Genomic DNA, 21,016 nt, shown 5'->3' with positions numbered 1-21,016 from the left:
TGTATTGAGCACTTGGGAGAGTACAATATAACAATAAACAGACATGTTCCCTGACCCACTATGAGCTTACAGTCTAGAGCTTACATTCCTCACTAGGGGTTATCTATCCACTTCAGATCTCAACAAGACATGAACCACTGAAGGTCTCTTGAAAGTCAACTGTTCATCTGTAAAATGGAAGTGTAAGTTTTAAGATTTAGCAGAGACCTCACAATAGCCGAAGAATTTTGAAGTGAGACAAAAAGGAGCATTAACAGTGGTAAAAGGCAACTACCATGGTAACGCTAATAACAGAAAAGCTGCAGAAGCAGAGGTTGGATTATCTCACCTGTAAAACGTCCAGTATTAATCTGGTAAGGAGAATCCAGTGAATGTCTCTTTTTATTTGAAAAATACTTGTATTCAGTCCTCTAGCCTGTAAGCTTGTTTTGGGCAGGAACCGTGTTTACCAACTCTGTTGTATTGTACCCTCCCAAGTGCTTAGTGCAATGCACTGCACACAGTAAGCACTCGGTGATTCTGATTGACTAACATGAAGATAAGAACAAATGAGAGTTCTGTTCTCTCTGCATTTGGGGTAACACCATCCAGAGCCAAGTCAGTGGGGAAATTTGCATTGAGGTCTGAAAAACTGCTCTCTTCCTAGAAGTAGGTTTGCATTTGGAGATAGTCTTTACCCTATTTGGCTGCATTGAAATACAAGTGGAGGCTCAATTTGTAGTTCTAGATACTCTTCCCGCCAGCAAAATTATTTGCAAATGAAATACCTAGATGTGAACTGAGGATGCAGCCAAATGATATTTCACTTTTTGAAATACCTGGATAATTTTTTACACTGTAGATGGCCACAATATGAGTATTAGGGTGAGTTTCAGAATGCAGGGGGGGAGAGTGTGAAACTTTAGGTTGATTTTGGGATGTTCAAAAATTGCAGATGCTCAGATAGCATGGTTTCAACTACCACCTCTATGTGGATGCTACCCAAATCTACATCTTCAGCCCTGATCTCTCTCCCTCTCTGCTGTCTCTCATTTTCTCTTGCCTTTAAGACACCTCCACTTCGATGTCCTCCTATCACCTTGATCTTAGCATGTCCAAAACAGAACTCCTTATCTTCCTTCCCCCTGGCTACCCCCTGACTTTCCCATCACCGAAGATGGCACCACCATCCTTCCTGTCTCACAAGCCCATCACCTCGGCGTTATCCTTCACTCCTTTCTCTCATTCAACCCACATATTCAAGCCATCATTAAATCCTGTCAGTCCCACCTGCACAACATTGTAAAATCCACCCTTTCCTCTCCATCCAAACTGCTACCACGTTAATACAATCACTCATCCTATCCCTCTTGGATTACTACATCAGCCTCCTTGCTGATCTCCCAGCCTCCTGTCTCTCCCCACTCTAGTCCATACTTCACTCTGCTGCCTGGATCATTTTTCTACAAAAATGTTCAGGACAGGTCACCCTGCTCTTCAAAAAACTCCTGTGGTTGTCCATCCACCTTCACCTCAAACAAAAACTCCTCACCATTGACTTTGAAGCACTCTACCACCTTGCCCCCTCTTACCTCACCTCGCTACTCTTCTACTACAATCCAGCCCCCTCCTAACCTTCTCACTGTGCCTCAGTCTCCCCTGTCTCGCTGCCGACCCCTCACCCACATCCTGCCTCTGTCTTGGAACTCCCTCTGTCTTCAAATCCGACAGACAATTACTCTCCCCTCCTCTTCAAAGCCTTATTGAAGGCCCATCCCCTCCAAGAGGCCTTCCCTGACTAAGCCCCCCTTTCCTCTTCTCCCACTCCCTCCTGCGTCACCCTGACTTGCTCCCTCTCTTCTTCCCCCCTCTGAGCCCCAAAGAACTTGTGTACATATCTGTGATTTATTTATATTAATGTCTGTCTCCATGCCTTTAGCAATAATAATGATGGTATTTGTTAAGTGCTTACTATGTACGAAGCACTGTTCTAAGCGCTGGGGGCGATACAGGTGATCATGTTGTCCCATGTGGGGCTCACAGTCTTAATCCCCATTTTACAGATGAGGTAACCGAGCCCAGAGAAGTGAAGTGACTTGCCCAAGGTCACAGCTGACAAGTGGCGGAGCCAGGATTTGAACCCATGATCTCTGACTCCCAAGCCCCTGCTCTTTCCACTGAGCCACGAGACTGTAAGCTTGTTGTAGGCAGGGAATGTGTCCGTTTATTGTTGTATTGTACTCTCCCAAGTGCTTAGTACAGTGCTCTTCACACAGTAAGCACTCACTAAATACGATGGAATTAATAAAAGTGAATCTCCTTACCATAAAGCAATCAGCTAACCCCTCCCAGCTTCCTTCATTAATCTACACCAGCCCAGCCCGCACATTTCGCTCCTCTAACTTCGCTTACTCAGTGTGCCTCAATCTTATCTATCTTGCTGTCCACCCCTTTCCCATGTCATTCATTCATTCAATCATAATTATAGAGCACTTACTGTGTGCCGAGCACTGTACTAAGCACTTGGGAAATAATAATAATAATAGTAATGATGGCATTTATTAAGGGCTTACTATGTGCAAAGCACTGTTCTAAGTGCTGGAGAAATTACAAGGTGATCAGGTTGTCCCACAGTGGGGCTCACAGTCTTAATCCCCATTTTACAGATGAGGTATCTGAGGCCCAGAGAAGTTAAGTGACTTGCCCGAAGTCACACAGCTGACAATTGGCGGAGCCGGGATTTGAACCCATGCCCTCTGACTCCAGAGCCTGTGCCCTTTCCACTTAGCCATGCTGCTAAATGTAATACAGCAGTAAAGAGAGACAATCCCTGCCCACAATGAGCTCACAGTCTAGAGGGAAAATAATGGTATTTTTTAAGTGCTTACTATGGGTCAAGCACTGTTCTAAGCGCTGGGGTAGATTCAAAGATGTCCTCCCTCTGGCCTGGAACCTTCTGCTCCTCCATATACATCAGAGCACCACTCTCCCCACCTTCAAGTCTTATTAAGATCATATCTCCTCCAAGACGCTTGCACCGATCAAACCCTCTTTCTCCGCACTCCCTCACCCTTTAGTGTCATCTCTGCACTTCGCTCTGTTCACTTTGGCCACTTGATATTCACCCCACCCTCAGCCCCACAGCACTTATGTACATATCTATAAATTTATTTACTTCTGTTAATGTCTGCCTCCCAATTTGGACTGTAAAGTTGGTGTGAGCAGGCATAGTGCCTACCAATTCTGCTGTATTATGCTCTCCAAAGCACTTAATAAGGCTGCCGACCTCTCGCCCAAGGCCTGCTTCTGGCCTGGAATGCCCCTCTTCAAATCCGACAAAAAATTACTCTCCCCATCTTCAAGGCCTTACTGAAAGTACATCTCCTCGAAGAGGCCTTCCCTGACTAAGCGCTCCTTTCCTCTTCTCCCACTCCCTTCTGCATCCCCCCTCCCAGCCCCAAAGCACTTATGTACATATCTATAACTTTTTTTTTTCATATGCATGTCTGTCTTTCCCTCTAGACCGTAAGTTCGTTTTGGGCAGGGAATGTGTCTGTTTTCTTGTTACATTGTAGTCTCCCAAGTGCTTAGTACAGTGCCCTGCACATGGTAAATGCTCAATAAATACAATTGACTCAATAAGTGCTCAAATAGCACTGATTGATTGCAGAATGTTCCCAGCTTTCCTGTTTAATAATAATAATTTTGGTTTTTGTTAAATACTTACTATGTTCCAGGCAGTGTTCTAAGTGCTGGGGTAAATGCAAGAAAATTGGGGTGGACACAGTCCCTGTCCCACATGGGGCTTCCAATCTTAATCCCCGTTTTACTGATGAGGTACCTGAGGCAGAGAAGTGAAGTGACTTGCTTAAGGCCACCCAACAGACAAGTGGCGGAGCTAGGATTAGAACCCATCACCTTCTGATTTCCAGGCCCGTGCTCTATCCACTCTGCTAGGCTGTGCTACATTTTGGGCTCTAATTTGAGGAGGAGTCCCCAGGAAGCAGCTGCAACAAAGGAAAATTGGAAATTGCCCAGGATTGCTTCTAAATTGATTCACAGTGGATGCTCGTTGTGGGCAGGGAATGTGTTTAATGGTATATTGTACTCTCCCAAGTGCTTAGTACAGTGTTTTGCACACAGTGAGTGTTCAATAAATAAGATTATTAATAATAATGATAACTATGCAATAATAACAATTATGGTTACTATGTGACAAGCACTGTTCAAAGCAGCATGGCCTAGGGGATAGAACACAGGCCTGGGAGTCCCTTGGCTGGGTTTTAACCCTGGCTCCTCCACTTGTTAGCTCCTCCACTTGTCTGCTCACGGTCTTGATCCCCATTTTGCAGGTCAAGTAACTAAGGCACAGAGAAGTGAAGTGACTTGCCCAAGGTCGCACAGCGGTCAAGTGGCCGAGGAGGGATTAGAACCGCGGTCTTCTGATTCCCAGTCCCGAGCTCTCTCCACACTAGGCCATGCTGCTTTTTTGAGGTTGTAGGTAAATCAGGTGGCTGAAAACCCAGCTGCAACTCTCTGACTGATACAGTTGGTTACTTTATCAGGTCAAGGGCGTTGTTTATGAAAGTACCTCTCTGGACTGGCTTCATTACCGGGAAAAAGCAATTTGGGGGTTGGGGGGATCCCTTTAACCCTATGATCCCATTTAGCATGTCTCTCATTCTCATCAACAGGTCCTGGAAGTGACTATTTAATCGTCATTCAACGAACAAAACAAAACCTGTAATAACACAACCGAATTGTTTCACAGGCCTAATCGAAAGCTGCCCCCGAGAGGTGGAAATCCCCACCAGATACAATAGAAAATAGAACTAATATATAGTGACTCCTTGAAATTTTTTAGCTCACTCAGTGCTAAATCCTAAGCTTTAAGTCTGTCACTGCGTCCGGTTCTGTGGTGATAAACTGATGTTACTGACCAAGCTAAACTTCCTGATATTAGCAATCACCTGTCATGTGGCTATTAGTGTTGAAAATGGGTTTCTGAAAGCATTGTTTGCTCTTTGAGCTTTAATTGGAGTCTTAATACTTTAATATTGAGCCAATTGTCTCATTTGCTTCATTATCAGAGAATGAGTGTGGCCGAATGAATAGAGCATAGGCCCAGGCTTCGCCACTTGTCTGCTGGCTGAACTCGGGCAAGTCACTTCACTTCCGTGGGCCTCAGTTCACTCGTCTGTAAAATGGGGATTAAAACTGTGAGGCCCATGTGGATCAGGGACTGTGTCTGACCCAATTTGCTTGTGTCTACCCCAGCACTTAGTACAGTGCCTGGCACAAAGTAAGCACTTACCACAATTATTATAATAATAATAATTATTATTGTTTCATGACAGAAAAAATTAGAGCATCTTCTGCATGTATAGCCCCTTTCCATTATATGTCTCTGATCATTTAACATTTAAGTGCTTAGTACAATGCACTGCACACGGTAAGTGCTCAATAAATACGATTGAATGAATGAATTTCAGCCTTTGGATTTGTACACTTTTTCCAATTGACCTTGGGGCGAAGGACAATCTTGAACAATTTTGTGACAATTTGACTACCAAGAGCAATACTGTGAAATGCGCGATCCTAGTTTTAGTCACTGTTTCTAAGGCCACACCTGTCTGGAAAAAAATGGTGATTTGAGGAATGAATAACCCTTCCACCTTGTATTCTGTGGGCTATTTCTGGTGCGAGTTAGAGAATGAAAGTGCCAGGTTTAACCCAGAATGGCCCATTAAGGGTTTTTGGACACTATAATAAGCCACCAGGGATGATGTGCAATCTTCATCTTTGGAGATTTTTAATAACCAAGTGGGCAACATCTATTTCAAAACTTTCTGAGTCCAGGAGCTGCAATAAAATATCATTTTCCATCCTTTCCAATTGCTTGAGTCTTGTTGGTTCCATCCAGTATCGTCCCTTTGGTCTTAGAAAAATAGGTAAAACACAAAAAATGAAAAATGGAGCAAGGAAGTACCGGAGAAGAAAACTCCAGAGAAAGCTTCAAGAAGGCAAATATGTTGACAGACACCTTTATCTTTATGGGTAGTTGTCCTTCCACGAAAAGTGGCGTGGCCAAGTGGAAAAAAATCACAGGCCTGTATCAGAGGAATTACTTTCTCATCTCTGCTCTGCCACTTACCCACTGTGTGAGTGACCTTGGGAAAGTCACAACTTCTCTGTGCCTCAGTTTCCTCATCTTTAAAATGGGGATAAGTACCCGTTTGCCCTTCCCTCCAGGCTGTGAGCTCCTTGTGGGGCAGAAACTGTATCTGACCGGATTATCTTGTACCTACTTAGTGTGCCAGTAAAGAGCTTAACAGATAGGAAGTGCATGATCATTATTATAATGATTATTATTATGATCTCTGAGTTGCGTGGCTATCAGTCAATGACGGATGTTTATTGAGTGCTTACTGTTGTGCAAAGCACTGCACTCAGTGCTTGAGTGTCCAATAGAGTTGGTAGGCACAACCCTTACCCACAAGGAGTTTTCAGTATAGCAATAGAACTTCTTTAAGGGCAAAGATATATGTATATCATGTATTTCAATGTTGTGCACGGTTCCCAGTACAAAATCTGTACCCCTTTGCATCCCACCCTCTAACTGAGGAATCACTCAAGGTTCAATTCTGGGTCCCCTTCTATTCTCCATCTACATCCATTCCCTTGAAGAACGCATTTGCTCCCATGGCTTCAACTGCCATCTCTATGTGGATGATTCCCAAATCTACCTCTCCAGGCCTGATCTTTCTCCTTCTCGGCACTCTCGTATTTCCTTCTGCTTTCAGGACATCTCTACTTGGATATCCCATGGACACCTCAAACTTAACATGTCCCAAACAGACTTCCTTATCTTCTCACTCAAACCCTGTCCTCCACTTTACTTTCCCATCACTGTAGACAGCTCCACTATTCTCCTTGTCTCACAAGCCCGTAACCTCGGCATTATCCTCGACTCATCCCATTCAACCCACATATTCAATCTGTCACCGAATCCTGTCAGTTTTACCTTCACAACATCACTAAAATCCGCCCTTTCCTCTCCATCCAAACTGTTACCACATTAACACAAGAACTCGTCCTTTCCCTCCTTGATTACTGTGCCGGCCTCCTTGCTTACTTCCCTGACTTCTGCCTCTCCCCACTTCTACCCATACTTCACTCTGCTGCCTGCATCGTTCTTCTACAAAGCCATTCAGCCCATATTTCCCCACTCCTCAGGAAACTCCTTACCATTGGCTTCAAAACTTTCAATCACCTTGCCCCCAACCTATCTTACCTTGATAATTTCCTATTACCTCCCAGCCCTTACACTCTGGTCCTCTAATGCATACCTAGTCACTGTACTTTGATCTCATCCATCTCACCCCTGACCTCTCGCCTCTGGCCTGAAACTCACTCACCCACATCCTGTCTCTGGCTTGGAACAATCCCCCTTCCTATCCAACAGGTGATAATTCCCCACACTTTCAAAGCCTTATCAGAAGCACATCTCCAAGAGGCTTTCCCCCTACTAATCCTTCATTTCCTCTCCTTCTTCTCTCCTCTGCCATCATCTTTGCGCTTGGGTTTGTACCCTTTATTCACCTCACTCTCAGCCCCACAGTACTTATGTACTAACACGTAATTTATTTATATTAATGTCTGTCTCCCCCTTTTAGGCCATCTCCTCCTAATGGCCAGAAACCTTGTCTACCCTCTCTGTAGTATTGTACTCTCCCAAGTACAAGTACTGTGTTCCGCGCACAGTAAGCGCTCAATAAATACGCTTGATTTATTGAATGTATAAAACAGTAAGTGTTTATTTTGCTTACTGAGCCAGGCTCTCCCAGATCCTAAAGTGGGATCAGTATGATCTTTTGAAAGCTGAATCTTAAAGAGGTTCCATTTAGTATGTTGCTGCTGCTGCTGTGTCAAAATTGCCTGGATTCCTCCCTTGGACCATCATCAAACCAATTTAAACATTCTCTTCATTCTCTGACAGGAGTGTAATTCCAAGTTCCATACAGACCTGGGATGCGATGACTAGGCCCTCTTCATGGATGAGGAGATTAATACATTATAAGAAGCAGCATGGCCTAGTGGAAAGAGGATGGACTTGGAATTAGGAGGACCTGGGATCGAATCCCGACTCCACCACTTGTCTGCTGGGTGACCTTGGGTGAGTCACTACACTTCTCTGGGCTTCAGTTCCCTCATCTGTAAAATGGGGATTAAGACTGTGAGCCCCATGTGGGACAGGGGCTGTGTCCAGCCTGCTTAACTTGTACCTACCCCAGCACTTAAAACAGTGTTCTGAACATAGTAAGTGCTTAACAATCCCAGCTCTGCCAATTGTCAGCTGTGTGACTTTGGGCAAGTCACTTAACTTCTCTGTGCCTCAGATACCTCATCTGTAAAATGGGGATTAAGACTGTGAGCACCCCGTGGGACAACCTGATCACTTTGTAACCTCCCCAGCACTTAGAACAGTACTTTACACATAGTAAGCACTTAATAAATGCCATTATTATTATTATTATTATTAACAAGTACCATTATTATTATTGTTACCTGGGTCCCCATCGCGGCTCCACCACTTATCTGCTGGGTGACCGTGGGCAAGTCACTTCACTTCTCTGTGCCTCAGCTATCTCATCTGTAAAATGGGGATTAAGAGTGTGAGTCCCATGTGGGACTTGGATTGTGTCCAACCTGATTAGCTCGTATCTACCCTAGTGCTTAAGACAGAGCCTGGCAAGCAGCAAATGCTTAACAAATACCATAGCCCTTTCTTCCTCCCTCTCCAAAACATGCCTTTTCTTTTAGGTCCATAGATGACCACACTACTTGTCTTAGACCGCCATGTTGTCTCTGACCCATAGCAACACCATGGACACATCTCTCCCAGAATGCCCCACCTCCATCTGCAATCGTACTGGTAGGGTATCTGAAGAATTTTCTTGGTAAAAATATGGAATTGGTTTACTATTGACTCCTTCTGCAGAGTAAACATGAGTCTCCACCCTCAATTTTCTCCCATGCCCGCTGCTGCCCCAAACAGGTGAGTTTCACCTCTTCCACGTTTTCTCTGGACTTTTCCTAGCATTAGTGTCTTCTCCAGAGAATTAGTCCTCCTGATTATGTGTCCAAATTATGCTAATCTAAGTCGAATCATTTGGCCTTCCAAAGACCACTTTGGTTTAATTTGCTCCAAAATCCATTTGTTTGTTTTTTGGGCCGTCCATGGTATTCTCAAACATCTTCTCCGGCACCACATTTCAAAAGAATTGAGCGCTTAATTGTGCACTGTACTAAGCACTTGGGAGACTGTGATAAAGAGTTCATTCATTCATTCAATCATTTGATTAAATGCTTACTGTGGGCAAAGTACTGTACCAAGTGCCTGGGAGAGTACAATAGAACAATAAACAGACACATTCCCTGCCCACAAGCCTACAGTCTAGAGCCGTGATGCCTTTTCAGGAGGAGTTTATAGTCTAGAGGGGGAGATGGATATTAAAATAAATTACAGTTGGAAAGTGTAAAGATCTCTACGTATGTGCTGTGGGGCTGAGGGTGGAGTGAATATCAAGTACATAGGGGACACAGAAGGAAGGGCAATTAGGGGAAATGAAAGCTTAATTGGGGAAGGTCTCTTGGAGGAGATAGGATTTTGCTTGTGTGTTGTCTGTATCTGTGGGGTAAGTTTTTCTTTAGTCCCCCCCCAAAAAGAGAAAAATTCAACTTTCCTGGATTGAGGTAAGTCTATTTAGCTGTGTTTGGGTGTTTTTTGGACCACACCCAAGAAGTGAAAATATGTTCACCATCAAGCTCTTGTGAATATGAATTAATTTTTCTTCCACTTGGATTATTTACGTCTGTGTCTAATAACCCTGATCTGTGCCTTTTACGGGAAAAGAATGCTCAGACCTTAATTGCTGCTTCTGCTCCTCTCCTTTGTCCTGTTTTTAGTGTACACTCGGTCTTATGTGGGCCCTTTCTGGATGCCAAATCTGATTTTATTTGGTATTTTCTCATGCATATTTAGCAGTGATTGCTTCAGCCTTTTATCAGTATAGGTTTCAAGGAATTTCTCATCCTGGGGACATTGAATTTTTAACCTCCACAGACTCAAAGTGACAAGTGTCAGGGGCAATCAAAGTGCTTAAGACAGCTTTAATCTTCAGGGGTGTGAAAAGCCTTGCTCTGTAGTCTGTAGTAAACAATTAGCCTGGGTGGGGGTGGGCAAAAAAAAATCTTTAATATGCAAACGGGCCAAGCCAGACAACAGAACAATGGAATTATATAAACCACTCTGAGTGGCCAGCTGTTCCGTGTGCCTGGGTGATTTCCCCCCACCAAACCTTCCCCTTGCTGTTCTCTTTCCTTCTCACCCTTGCATGATACTTATGCAAAGCTCTCCTGAGACAGGAAGCCAGCTGGGTTACCAACCTAAGTACTAAGTAGTATTCGGTAACTTTCGGAACAGCCTCCTGGGTTAGTGCTACTTGAGACGGCAGATGTGAGGAAGTGTAGGGTTTGTTGTTGTCCCTACCTCTGAAAATGCCTCCTCCCCACATTGTGCTGACACCAAACCCCTATGCTCGAGAGCGCCTCAGAAGCAGAGGTTTCACCAAAAGGTTTCACCGTGTGGGAGAAGGGGTGGCGGAGGGGGACACAGAAGCAGCCGAGGAGAGCAGCGATGCTGAGTGGCTTATCCACAGACCGAAAAAGATGTTATATTTTCTTTGCGCTTCGTGAGAAAGGGGCGGGCTGAAATTATGACCGTGGAGGGATTCAAGGCTTCGTGACAAGTGTCCGAGGATCTCCTGGGAGTGGGAGTTTGGGGCCAGGCAGCTCCGGGCCTGTAAGTGAGCATCTTCCTTTTCCTTTTACAGATGGGGTTCATACTAAGGAAATAACAGCAGTCTGAACCCCAAAACAAAACAGAGAACGTGGCCCCCAAAAGTCCTCCCTAAAGCGCTCCAATGCTACTGTCTAAAACTTCTGTAGCTCAGAAGGGGCTAGCCTCGTAGCCCTCTATGAAGTTGTCACTCAGGCTGAGAAATTGCGCTATGACCTTTATTGCGGTATTTGTTAAGCACTTACTACTAGGTGCCAAGCACTGTACTAAGCGCTAGAGTAGGTACTACACCATCTCGGCCCCAACCAGGGTTGACATTCTAAGCATGAGGGAGAACAGGTATTATATCCCCATTTTATAGAAAACTGGGTCGTAGAGAAATTAAGACGCTTGCCCAAGATCACATTGGAGACAAGTGGCAGAGTCACAATTACAATACTAATAATAATAATGGTGCTTGTTAAGTGCTTACTATGTGCCATGCACTGTTCTAAGCCCTGGGATAGATGCAACTTAATCAGGTTGGACACGGTCCCACACTCGTAACCCCAATTTTACAGATGAGGGAACTGAGGCCCAGTGAAGTGACTTACCCAAGGTCACACATCAGACATGTGGCGGAGCCAGGATTAAAACTCACATCCTCTGACTCTCAGGCCCGGGGTTTTTGTTTCACTAGGCCATGCTGCCTCTCTATTAGAGAGCTAGTGGTTTGTACCGGGCTGACTGTACACTCTCCCTGACGGTCATAGACCACTGGAGCATGTGTGCCACATGGGAATAGGCCGGCAGGGCCGCCTCCCATTGAGAAGTACAGATGGTGGTGTTTTGAAGGTTATAGGATCCATTTATGGCTGCAGTGGCCACAGCATATACCCGATGCTGGGCTGTAATGCTGCAAACCAGCAGGGCCTTGTTGGTTGCTGCGATCTTTGCCACCCAAAGATGAGGGAACCGAGGCTAAGAGAAGTGAAGTGACTTGCCCGAGGTCACACAGCAGATGTGTGGCAGAGCCGGGACTAGAACCCGGGTCCTTCTGACCACCAGACCTGTGCTCTATCCACTAGACACCCTGCTTCTCGCTTGTCTTTTGTGTGACCTTTGACAATTGACTTACCTTCTCTGTGCCTCAGTTGCCTCATCTGTAAAATGGGGATTAAGACTGTGAGCCCTCTGGGGAACAGGGACTGTGTCTGACATGATTATCTTGTATCTACCCCAGCACTTAGTACAGTGCCTGTCACCTAGTAAGCTCTTAACGAGACCATAAGGAAAAAAAAAATGGTTCCCTTTGCTAGAAGCAGCACATGGGACCTAGAAAGCCAACCTTTCTAGCGAGTAAGAATTAAGATTCCCTGAAGCAAGTTGTAACTCATTTTTTAGAGGCTGTCTACACCACGTAGGAAACAGCTTGCCGAGTTGAATCCCCCTTTGTTAAGTGCCTGTTTGCCAATGAAACGTTGCACTGAGCAAAGTGAATTAATGTAAGATAACCATAAATTGGCATCATGAACGGCATTCAGCGAACCAGATAAGCCCTGAATAGAGATGCGGAGCCTTGATTCTTCCACCTCCGTGGGTCTGAGAGAGTGCATACGCTCACCGAGGCTACCTTCTGTGAGTTTACATAGTCTAAGGACACTGTCCATTCTGCTGACCTACGAGCAGGGTGGACACTCAGCCTTGCAGCAGCCCATGGGAACTCTGAGCTCACTGTTGGGTAGGTACTGTCTCTATATGTTGCCAACTTGTACTTCCCAACCGCTTAGTACAGTGCTCTGCACGCAGTAAGCGCTCAATAAATACGATTGATGATGATGATGATGATGATGACAGTCCAGCTGCTCAAGAATCATCAGCTCTAGACTGTGAGCTCCTTGTGGGCAGGGAATGTGTCTGTTTATTGTTGTATCTTACTCTCCCAAGCCCTTAGTACTTTGCACACAATAAACTCTCAATAAATACCATTGAATGAATGAATGAATCAGTGGGGAAGCCCTTGAACTTCTCCTTTTTTATAGTCTTTGTACCAGGCACTGTACTGAGAACTGGGGTAGATTCATTCATTCAATTGTATTTATTGAGCGCTTACTGTGTGCAGAACACTGTACTAAGCGCTTGGGAAGGACAATAATGATGATGATGATAATGTAATAATGTAATAATGATGGCATTTGTTAAGCACTTACTATGTGCAAAGCACTATTCTAAGCGCTGGGGAGGATACAAGGTGATCATATTGTCCCACGTGGCTCACAGTCTTAATCGCTATTTTACAGATGAAGGAACTGAGGCACAGAGAAGTTAAGTGACTTGCCCAAGCTCTGCCACTTGTCTGCTGTATGACCTTGGACAAGTCACTTCACTTCTCTGGGCCTCAGTTGCCTCATCTTTGAAATGGAAGTTAAGACTGTGAACCCCAAGTGGGACATGGACGGTGTCCAACCTGATTAGCTTGCATCTACTCCAGTGCGTAGTACAGTGCATGGCACATAGTAAGCATTTAACACATACCATAAAAACGAAAGATGTGAACACTGAAGCTCTGGTTTTCTCTATGCCAGGGATTCAGTGACTGAAGTGAGCTCATGTCTGTCTCAGTCGCTGAATCAGGGAGAGTTTGAAGACGCCACCCTTTCAGCTTCTCCACGGGGTTGGTGGTTGAACTCGAGGAGCTCACTTTGCACAAAGGAAAGGAGCAAGAGCATGTCTTGTGGGGCTGAACAGTGAGGGGACTGAAAGAAGTCACACAATTGGGCAAGATGGTGGCAGGGAAAATTGGCCACATTTTCCCTTCAAAATCAGATCCATTCTGCAATGTATTTTCCCAAAACCTTCCATTTTAGACCTTCGTACAGTTTCTTAAGAAGCCTTCATTGACTAGGCCTCATTTCCTCTTCTCCCACTCCCTTTTGCGTCACCCTTGCATTTGCTCCCTTCACTCACCTGTCCCTCAGCCCCACAACACTTACATACATATCCACAATTTATTTATATTAATGGCTGTCTCCCCAACTAGACTGTAAGCACGTTGAGGGCAAAGAATGTGTCTACCAACTCTGTTATACTGTATTCTCCCAAAAGCTTAGTACAGTGCTCTGCACACAGTAAAAGCTCAGTAAATATGACTGATTGATGGATCGACTGATAAAGTCTTGGGACTGGGTTTTATTCTGCTTGGTTTCATTTTTCCCTGGTGTTGACTTTAATGTGAACCTAATGATTCAGACCCTGGTTCCTGGAACTTTGAGGGTGGTGTGTACAAAAAATATAAATATCTGTTCAAATTCAGAGATGACACTATCGATGGGGTTACTTCCTGTGAATGTGGCTGAGAAGGCAGACTTGTGACTAACAACCCTTTCTTCCAGGCAGATTGTGATTTCAAGCACCACTCACTGAAAACAAAAGAAACTCTTTCCAGGTTCTATAGGCCGGGTTGTCATTCCTCATTGCTCATCGTGTTTGAGATCCACCATCCCATGATAATAATAATAATAATAATGGTATTTGTTAAGCGTTTACTACGTGCAAAGCACTGTTCTAAGCGCTGGGGTAGATAGGAGGTAATCAGGTTGTCCCACGTGGGGCTCACGGTCTAAATCCCCATTTTACAGATGAGGTAACTGAGGCACAGAGCAGTTAAGTGGCTTGCCCAAGGTCACACAGCTGCTAAGTGGTGGAGCAGGGATTAGAACCCATGTCCTACAGTTCCCAAGCCTGCGCTCTTTTCACTAAGTCATGCTACTTCTCTACATCTAATCCTTATTGTTCCTGTTATTTTGGAGCTTCTGTGGGTTTGGGTAATTGAGGGTAAACTGAGTGGCTTCACACAGATGGACATGGAAAGTGGAGAAATCTTTTAAACCTCCTCCTCTTCCCCCTGCCGTTTTGACCTGCCAATGGCTAATCTTTCTTTTATCCTAACATTCCCTTCTTCATACTCAGGTGAAGTTCATTTCCCATATTTTCACTGACCTACCTAATGAAGAAGGATAAGCACTCAGATTCAGCATTCTAATTCTGGTCCTTATAAGGCAGCAGAATACCAGTATTTAACCAAGTACACTGTAGTTATTTTTGATAATTTTGTTATGTATACTCACTTCAATCAATCAGTGGTATTTATTGAGTGCTTCCTATATGCAAAACACTGTACTAAGCACTCAGGAGAGTACAATACAACAGAATTAGCAGACACATTCCCTCCCATAACAAGCTCACAGGCAAGCTGAAGACCTTTGTAACCTCAACGCAGCACCTCATTGCAAAGGAAGCTACAAAAATTCAACCAGTCAGTTGTATTTATTGGGCGCTTATTGTGTGTGCTAAGCACTTGGGAGTGCAATATAACATAATTGGTAGACAACAGGGAGCCCACAATGAGCATACAGTCTAAATATTATCAGTGTTTGGAGAGGGGTAATAGACCAGCTCATTAACAGCTTAAAGTCACCCATCAGCTGGGACTGACTTTAAAGCTTAATACCTATAATTTTCCTAAAATTATTTTGCATGAGGTCAGTCATTAGACTCCACAGTTGCTTCTTGAAATTTTCCTTAAATATTCCCAGTGTTTCTCTTCATGAATCCAAAAGTCTGTGTTTGTTCTCAGAAAGCCAGTCATCTCCGTTCAAAATCTTAAAGGCTAATTATCCTTTACTCTGAAGGAAAGAATTAACCTCTTAGCAGACAGGTGCTGGTCTTTTGCTATCAGCTAAAGTCCAGAGGCTAATCAATTAGTCACCAGTCAATAGAATTAATTGAGCACCTATTCTATGCAGAGAACTACTAAGCACTTGGGAGAGTACAATAGAGGTAGAAAATAAGGATCCCAGACCCCAACAGCCTTTTCCAGGGGGAAAAGCAACTATGGGAGCACAATCATTTTTGAGCATGAGTCTTACTCCCCTCCACGTGCCTTGCTGGCACTTCATTGCCACCAAACCACCCTCTGCTGCCAACCCCTCACTTCCTGCCCACTTCCTGACTGTGTCTAATTCCCTCCTGTACATTCTCTCCCAGTGCTTAGTACCGTCTTCGGATCACGGTAAGCAGTTACTACTATTACCACTGCTACTGCCCAGGGCGAAGCAACTGTAGTCCATCACCTAAGAAAGGTGTGCTAAAAGGAGTGCAGATGAGCATTAGTCAAGTTTCGTCATTGGGGAAATCAAGGCAAGGAATGAACTCTCAGCTACTCGGCATCCTATTTTCATAGGGGCACCGGGGGCAATATATCCAATCCAATCCACCTGGCTTTAATGACATAAATGTGCCCAGCATCCTCCCAGCAAAAGGGGACAGGTACATGGTTAATTATACAAATTTTAGAGCAAAGGGAGCAAATTCTCTATAATTCTACAAATTATAGAGAAGCAGCATGGCTCAGTGGAAAGAGCACGGGCTTTGGAGTCGGAGATCATGGGTTCAAACCCCAGCTCCGCCAACTGTCAGCTGTGTGACTTTGGGCAAGTCACTTAACTTCTCTGTGCCTCAATTCCCTCATCTGTAAAATGGGGATTAAGTCTGTGAGCCCCCCGTGGGGCAACCTGATCAGCTTGTAACTTCCCCAGAGCTTAGAACAGTGCTTTGCACACAGTCAGCACTTAATAAATGCCATTATTATTATTATTATTATTTGGGGGGATTTTTTTATGGCATTTGTCAAGTGCTACATATATATCAAACACTGTTCTAAGCCCTGGGAAAGGTGCAAGTTAATTAGGTCGGACCCATTCCTGTCCCGCCTGGGACTCACAGTCTAAATAGGAAGGTGAGTAGGTATCTCCACTTTACAGCTGAGGAAACTGAGGCAAAGATAAGTAACTTATGACTTGTCCAAGGTCATACAGCAAGCAGTTGGCATAGTCAGGACTAGAACCCAGGTCTTTCTAAATCCCAGGCCCGTGCTCTTTCCACTAGACCACACTGCCTCTCTCTCACGCTGCTTACAGTCCCTTGTTTGAGCTCAGCGGGTGAAGTTTGGGGCCTTCTGATGGCATTCTTGAACCCACTTCCTGATTGGCTTCTGAGGCTGCCCGTTTGGCAGAGGCTCTGTGGTGCTCCTTATGCCCTGATGCCCGCTGTCCCGGACTCCGCCTGGTCAGTCAGTCAGTCAGTCAATTTTATTTACTGATTGCTTAGTGTGCTTGGGAGAGCCCAATAGAACAAAATAACAGAAAAGCTCCCCAAAGTAGCACTACTGATTTGGCACCAAAGTTGACATCTGCCTTGTCCAAATCCAGGTCATGAGAAGAATTTCCCACAAGAAGCTTCCTTTCGAATAAGAATCCCTGCCCCCTGTAGCTCAGGCCAGTGAGAATGCCACCATGGGGAGAACCCAGGAAATTTGATGGGGTCTAAACACTTTGGTCGATCCTAACAATCTCTTGCTTCAAATTTTTAAGGCTTCAGTGGGGTCTTCTAACAAGAATAGAGCATGAGCCTGAGAGTCAGAAGGTGTGCTGTGTGGCCTTGGGCAAATCACTTCACTTCTCTGTGCCACAGTTACCTCAACAGTAAAACAGAGATTGAAACTGTGAGCCCCCCGTGGGACATTGTGTCTAACCTGGTTATATTTACCCTTTCCACTTTATCTACTCTTTCCACTCCACTCGGTACTCCATTCTACTGCCTGAATTATTTTCCTTCAAAACAGTTTAGGCTGTGTTTCCGCCCTCCTCAAGAAACTCTAGTGGTTGCCCATCCACCTCCGCATCAAGCAAAATTTCCTCACCACTGGCATTAAAGCATTTAACCACCTCGCCCCCCTTCTATCTCACCTCGCCGCTCTCCTTCTACAAACCAGCCCACACACTTCGTTCCTCTGGTGCTAACCTTCTCACTGTACCTCAATCTTGTCTATCTCACCACCGACCCCTTGCCCACATCCTACCTCTGGCTTGGAATGCCGTCCCTTCTCATATCAGACAGATAATTACTCTCCCCCACTTCAAAGCCTTATTTAAGGCACTTCTCCTCCAGGAAGCCTTCCTCTCCTCTTCTCCCACTTCCTTCTGCCCCATTCATACTTGCTCCTTCATTCATCTTCCCTCCCCTCCCCTTAGCACATGTGTATATATCTCTATATATCTGTAATTTATTTATTTGTATTATGTCTGTCTCCTCCTCTAGACTGTGAGCTCGTTGTGGGCAGGGAATGTGTCTGATGTTATATTGTACTCTCCCAAGTGCTTAGTGTAGTGCTTTGCACACGGTAAGTGCTCAGTAAATATTAATAATAAAAATAATACCCTAATGCTTGGTACAGTGCCTGGCACATAGTAAGCTCTCAACAAATACTACAATTATTATTTTTAATAATAGTGACAAATATCATTGAAAAAAGAAAAAAATTGTGAAAGTGTATTTTTGGATGTTATTTCCCCAAATTGTGGTAGAATTTGCCCTGCACCTTCCATTAACGTCAGTGGATGATAAAGATGCTAAGAAACACACCTCTTACTAGGAAGTATTGGCACAGGAATTCATTCAATTCAGCCAGTTTAATTATGTAGGACTTACTGTGTGCAGAACACTGTACTAAGTGTTTGGGAGAGTACAATCTGGCCTCGTGGAGAGAGCACGGGCCTGGCAGTCAGAAGGTCATGGGTTCTAATCCCGGCTCTTACACTTATCTGCTGTGTATGACCTTGAGCAAGTCATTTAACTTCCCTGTGCCTCAGTTCCCTCATCTGTAGAATGAGGATTAAGAGTGTGAGCCCTATGTGGGACAGGGACTGTGTCCAACCTGCTTATCTCGTGTGTACCCCAGCCCTTAGAACAGGGCCTGACACGTAATAAGTGCTTAATGAGTAGCATTATTATTATTATTATTACCGTATAAACAGGCACATCCCTGCCCACAACGAGCTTACAATATGCTTTGCCGTCTCTCTACAGGGGTCTGGCAGCAGTATTTAAATAGATCAGAGATGCTCGTGGGTCTGCATGTCCCCGGCTTTTTGATTGTCCCAAGTTTTTCAGGTCTCTGCCAAACCAGTTGGGCCAGACTTTGGAAGTCTCTTGTGCAGCTGTAGTGGTAGAGCAGCTTTGCAGTTTAGGAGTCGAGGCTCATCCATGAGAACTCAACGTTCCTATGAGCCCGGCTACGCTGAGGCTATCAGCAAGAATGGCAGAGACCACTGTTCAATCCCTAGGAAACTTCAAAGTCAGCGAGGCGGAGTCTTGCTGGTGACCTGATTTCAGCATCTCTGGCAATCGGCTTCAGCTCAGAAAGCTCCAATGCGGCTTGCATTGGGGGCCCCAAGAGTATTCGGTGGATTGTCCCTGACCATTTGTTTGCATGGACAGTCAGACCCCCGACTGATCTTCTGCCCTAGCTCTGTGCTGAGCACAGGTGGGACCTGCTGACCTACAGCAATGCCTGCATAATCCTGTCAGCTCATTAGCCCCATATCCCTTATCATGTCACTTGCATCAGGCTACACACCCTCAGCAGAATGTCTGCCAGGCTACTCCCCACACAATAAGGGCAACTCCATCTCTCCCCCTCTCCCTCACTCCCTTCCTCCTTCTCTTCCTCTCTTCCCCTCCCTCCCTCCCCCTTTTCCTTTCGCCCCTCTCTCTCTTTCTCCCTCTCTTCATCTCTTTCCCTCTTCCCCATTTCCCTCCCTCATTCTTTTCCTTTTCTCTTCTCTCCCTTTCTCCCTCTCTCCCTCTCTCCTTCCTCTCTCCCTCTTTTCTGCTCTCTTTCCTCTCTCCATCTCCCTTTCTCCTCTTCCTCTCTCCCTCACTTCCTTTCTCCCTTTCCCTTCTCTCCCTTATTCCCTTTCTTTCTTTCTTCCTCTCTCCCCCATCCCTCTCCTCCTATCTCCTCCTCTCCCTCTCTCCCTTCCTCCTTTTATTCCTGTCTCCCTCACTCCCATTCTCCCTCTCTCTCTCTCTCCCCCCTTCCTCTCTTCTTCTGTCTCATTCTTTCTCTCTCCCCATCTCCTCCTCTCCCTCTCTTCCTCTGTCCCTCTGTCCCTCTCTCACTGTCTCCAAGCTAGTCCTGGCACAATTAATTCTGCGATCCTCCATGGAGTGGGTAAGGAACATAGAGACCATACATTCTCAATGAGGTTCCACTCCTCCTCACCCCACATCTCCCTTTGTTTCCCCTGAGATTGGGAAATGATCTCAGAGAAGCAGTATGGCCAAATGGATAGAGCACAGGCCCGGGACTCAGAAGGACCTCGATTTGAATCCTGACTTTGCCATATGTCTATGTGACCTTGGACAAGTCACTTAACTTCTCTCTGCCTCAGTTTCCTCATCTGCAAAATGAGTAGTAATCCCCATGTGGGACTGGAACTATGTCTGACCCTGATTAGCTCGTATCTACCCTAGCGCTCAATATATCTACCCTAGCACTCAATACAGTGCCTGGCACATCATAAGTGCTTAACAAACACCATTAAACAACAACAAAAAAGATGGGGCCTGCCTGATCTGTTCCATAGAAGGAGGCTTTTTAGTAATATACTCGTAGTTCTATTGTATTTCTTCATCCTTTTCAATAAAGCCAAGGACACCATTAAACAACAACAAAAAAGATGGGCCTGCGTGATCTGTTCCATAGAAGGAAGCTCTTTAGAAATGTACTCATAGTTCTATTGTATTTCTTCATTCTTTTCAATCAAGCCAAGGTGTTCTTTATGCCTGTGGTCACCATAGAGGAAACTGTGCAGAGTGAGCATGGCCTACGCTTGCAGTAACAGCTGTAGGTTTGCAACAGCCCAGCCTGGCACCCCAGCCAGGCCCTACTGATAGCCAAACTACTCGGTGTTAACCCCCAAGATTCAGCCCCTTCCTGCCAGGGAGCCCCAGAAAAGCCAGAGAAGTTGGAAACGATAGAGCTGGGGTCTGGTATGGAGGGGCTGGCTGCACGAGAGCCCCCTCGGGAGCTGCTTGTCTTCAGAAGGCAGAGGTAGGAGCAGAGAGCTGGCCATGAATTCTGTCACGTCGAGTGCCCCGAGACTATTCTCACATTGTTGCAGCAAGAGGGGAGGGGAGGCGACCACACTGGGGTGTGTTGAAATCAGTTTACTAGGCCTCCAGAACCCCACCCATCACAGAATAGGCATCTGTTGACGCGTGGGGCCCTCGCTGAGAAACGGAATATTCCTTGTCATGTCCCCCATCCGTTCTGCGATGTTGGAAGGTGAGGAC

Source organism: Tachyglossus aculeatus, chromosome 10 (assembly GCF_015852505.1).
Source record: "Tachyglossus aculeatus isolate mTacAcu1 chromosome 10, mTacAcu1.pri, whole genome shotgun sequence".
NCBI classification, from domain to species: domain Eukaryota; kingdom Metazoa; phylum Chordata; class Mammalia; order Monotremata; family Tachyglossidae; genus Tachyglossus; species Tachyglossus aculeatus.
This window is presented reverse-complemented; position numbering follows the sequence as displayed.